Raw genomic sequence first — 4,110 nt, 5'->3', positions numbered from 1 at the left:
GTGGTTGGAGAGTTGAAGCTGATGCTGATGAAGAAGAAGCAAACTCTTATATCCTTTACAAATTTGTGGTGATTTTTTTTTTTTTAGTTTGATAAGAGGTGTTAATGTATAAAGAGTTTTCCTTTCTTTATATTTTTATATCAGAAACAGGTTATAAGTTGGGGTCGTGGTGGATGGATTATTTTTTAGAAGATATTGAAGATCAAAGTTGAGCTTTTCCATGAACTTGTATTCCCTTTTTCCTGGGTCGCGAGGACGCTTCCTTATTAAGTGTGGGGATATGTTGAGTGTTGAAATGACTTGTTTTTTGGCTGATTTTTGTTGTTTTTGAGAGCTGAATGGTTGATTTTATGGGATGATTGGTTGATTTGGAAGTGGTTTGAGAGTGTTTTAGATGATATTGATTGTGTTTTGGAAGTTCGTGATGTTTGTTGGTGGTTCTGTGATGTTCTGATAGGTTCTGAATGGTTCTGTATACCTTCTGTTTTGTTCTGTTTTGGTCTGTTTTGTTCTGATTGTCTTCTGTAAGGAGGGAAGGAGTATTGATTAATGAAGATTGAGATCTTGTGAAAGTTTATTGAATGCTTTGTGAGAATTTGGAATGGTTTGAGAGTGAGTTATGAGGTTTTGATAACCTTCTGTAACCTTCTGTAGGTCTTCTGTAGAGCTTCTGTAGACTGTTCTGTCTCTGTTCTGTTCTGTACTGTAGCTGTTCTGGTACTGTTCTGTAGACTGTTCTGTATACTTCTGTAAGTGCTCTGTGAAATGTATGTGTGACTTTGGGAAAGTTTTCTAGCCTTGGAAAGAGGTGAATACAAGTGCAAAAGAGCTGAAAGAAGTGGAAGAAGTAGCTGCTAAAGACTCAAGTGAAGACTAGAGTGAAGTGACAGTAGTGAGCTGTGAAGAGACACTGTAGTGGCTCTGGTGACCCTTCATATCAGACATACCTCTTGGGAGGGGTATCCACGACCTAAGTGTGATTATTGGGAGTAATTTTGAGAGATTGTAGTGAGGATATGATGTATTATTGATGGAGTGAGAGAGAGAGAGAGTCAGAGATAGCCAATTCTACTGAAACAAAGTGATTGTATATGAGAGATTGAGAGAGAAGACTATGAAGATATTGAAGATGAATACTATGTGATGTATTTCCATTCAAAGATGGTGTATTCCTTTGCTTTCTTTGTTCTATTGATGGATTTTGTGAAGATGTTGAAGAATATGGTTGATTCTATTAAAAACCGTGGGAGATCTACATGATGCTGTATGAAGATTTGTTGTGCCTGGTGTTCTTTTCTTCATTGTGATCATATGAAACATGATAAACAAGCTTGTTGATGTTACAAGATAGATTTTCTTGCAAGAGAATTCCCTTTTCCTTGGTGTTCCTCTCGGGGCTCCAAGGCTTGCCCATAAGTGGCTTTGTATGAGAGATATGACAAAGATGTATGCTCTAGAAGCTCTAAAAAGAGATGTCCAAAATTCCATATGCGCAATGAGGAGAGTGAAGAAGATGGAAAGCTATAAATACATGTACTTGGTTCACTTTTCAATGAAATACAATTGTACTTTGTCCTTCCAGTTATAGTCAGTGTCATACTCAAGATTGTGTTTATGAGTCCAAGCTAATCTATCTTGGAACCTAATTCACTTGAGTAACAGTTGGTCTATCCAATCTATGTCATCATGAACATTGTCTTTGTGCTTCATCCACCATAGCTATGCTCTAGATCCATGTAATTTTCAGCAAATCACCCACGTGCACATTAAATTAATTCGATGCTCAAAAAGGACAGGCATCCCCGTCAACTTCTCGCACAAGGAATCCACATTGTGTATGAGCCCCAGCAAATACATATAGTTTTACGAAATCCACCGAAAAACCTCAGAGAATCCACTGTGGAATATGCCTCTAGTTTTACAAAATCAAACGAAAAACCTCAAGGAATCCACTGTGGAATATGCCTCTTGGCATCATACCCCCGAGGTGGGATAGCAATTGTCCTCAATTGCTATTAGCTCAATGTGGAGCGAGCGGGGAGGGGTAAGCACTTAGGTCGTGGGCGTGCATCCATTGGGCCTCTTCAACATGATGATTTTTAAACTTAACTAAATATCTAGAATATCTACGGCCAATTCTAGGGGTCATAAAGTCACTTTCTAGAATAGTTTCATGTTCAAGTATTTCAGTTTCTTCTTCTAACAAAGGAGGGTTTTCATAGACAAGGTGGACAAGTAACTGGCCTCTAAAAGGTCATAACAAACTAATATGAAAAGTATTATGTATCTTCTAGTGTTGGGGTAGTTCTAATTTAAATGCATTCTCATTGATCTTGTGAATTATTTTGAAAGGTCCATAAAATCTAGGTGCTAATTTAACAATAGGGTATTTCTCAACACTTTGCAATCTTCTATTTTCAATGTGTAACCAAACATATTCATCAACATTGAAACTCATAGCTTTTATTTTCTTACTAGCTTGTTTAGTATGATAGCCCAAGCTTTCGCAATCATATCCTTAACTTGAGCAAAAATAGTAGCATGTGTATTGGAAATATCATCAGCAACTTTAACTTTGTTCGACAATAATGTAACATATGTAGGCAATCTATGTCCATAAATGATTTCAAAAGGTGATTTTTGTGTAGCTGTGTGGGGTGTATTATTGTATGCACATTGAAGTAGATGCAAATGTGTAATCCCATGTTTGTGGTTTTGAAATTGTGTATGCACGAAAAAGGTCTAGAATTGTACTATTAGTAGATTCTGTTTGTCCACTGGTTTCAAGATGAAATGCAGATGAGAAATCAATCTTAGTACCTAAATTAGCAAACAAAGTAGTCCAAAAATTGTTACATAAACTAGAATCACAATCAAAAATAATAACTTTTGGCAAACCATGGTTAGTGAAAATAACTGTGCAGCTTGCGATACAATTAATATTTTCTACATGGTAGGAAATATGCTTATTTACTAAATCGATCTACTATGGTACAAATCATATCATGATTAGCTTGTGTATTAGGCAAACCAGTTATAAAATCCATTGAAATATGTTCCCATGGACATTCAGGAATTGGTAAAGGCATTAACAAACCATATTTCTTACCGTGGTGTTACTTGACTCTTTGGCAAATTAAACACTTAGAAACAAAGTTAGAAAAATTAGATTCCATTTGTGGCTAGTAAAAATCTTCAACCAATGTTCTTAAAGTGAAAATAATACTCCTATGACCTTGATATGGAGGACAATGAATTTCGTGTAACACAAATGATCTAAATGGAATAGTGGCACACAAACTTTTCTCATAAAACATAACACTACAAGGAATTGGGCAATTAGCGACGCCGATTAGCGACGGCGGATATCGGCATCGCTATTGGCGTCGCTATTTGCGAGGCAAATAGCGACGCAAATAGCGACACCGCAGGAAAAAAAGCGGCCGAAACCCGAGCGCTGTTTTCATTTCTTTTGCTTCGACTTTTGAGAGCGAGAGCGAGGGAGAGAGCGAAGGCTTTGTGAGAGAAGAAGAGGAAGAAGACTTGCTGCTGCCGCCGCCGCCGCCGCCACCGTTGTTCGCGAAGGAGAGGAGAAGCCCTCATTGCAAAGAGAAGCCGCCCCACGCTCGCCATATCTCATTGGTGAGTCTCCCTCTCTCTTTCTTTTGCTTGTTGAAGGTTTAAATCGTTCTCTTTTTCTTGTTTAGGAGAGGAAATGAAAGAGAAGGAGAGGGAGAGGGAGAGAGAGGGAGAGAAAGAGAGGCAGAGGGAGAGGGAGAGAAAGAGAAAGAGAGGGAGAGTGCATTCTCTCTCTCTCTCTCCCTTTTGCTTGTTTAATGTTTAAATTACTTTCTTTTTTTCTTGTTTAGGAGAGGAAACGAGAGAGTAAGAGAGAAAGAGAAAGAGAAAGAGAAAGACAAAAGAGAAAGAGAAATAGATGAAGAGGGAGAGGGAGGGGGAGGAAATGAGAGAGGGAGAGAAAGAGAAAGAGAGGGAGAAGGAGGGAGAGTGCATTCTCTCTCTCCCTCTCCCTTTTGCTTGTTTAATGTTTAAATCACTTTATTTTTTGCTTTTTTAGGAGAGGAAATGAAAGAGAAAGAGAGCGAGAGG

The sequence above is a fragment of the Lygodium microphyllum genome, unplaced genomic scaffold (assembly GCF_053477565.2).
Source record: "Lygodium microphyllum isolate KBCC unplaced genomic scaffold, Lygodium_microphyllum_v1.1.10 scaffold_34, whole genome shotgun sequence".
In the NCBI taxonomy this organism is placed as follows: domain Eukaryota; kingdom Viridiplantae; phylum Streptophyta; class Polypodiopsida; order Schizaeales; family Lygodiaceae; genus Lygodium; species Lygodium microphyllum.
Note: the sequence above shows the minus strand (reverse complement) of the source record.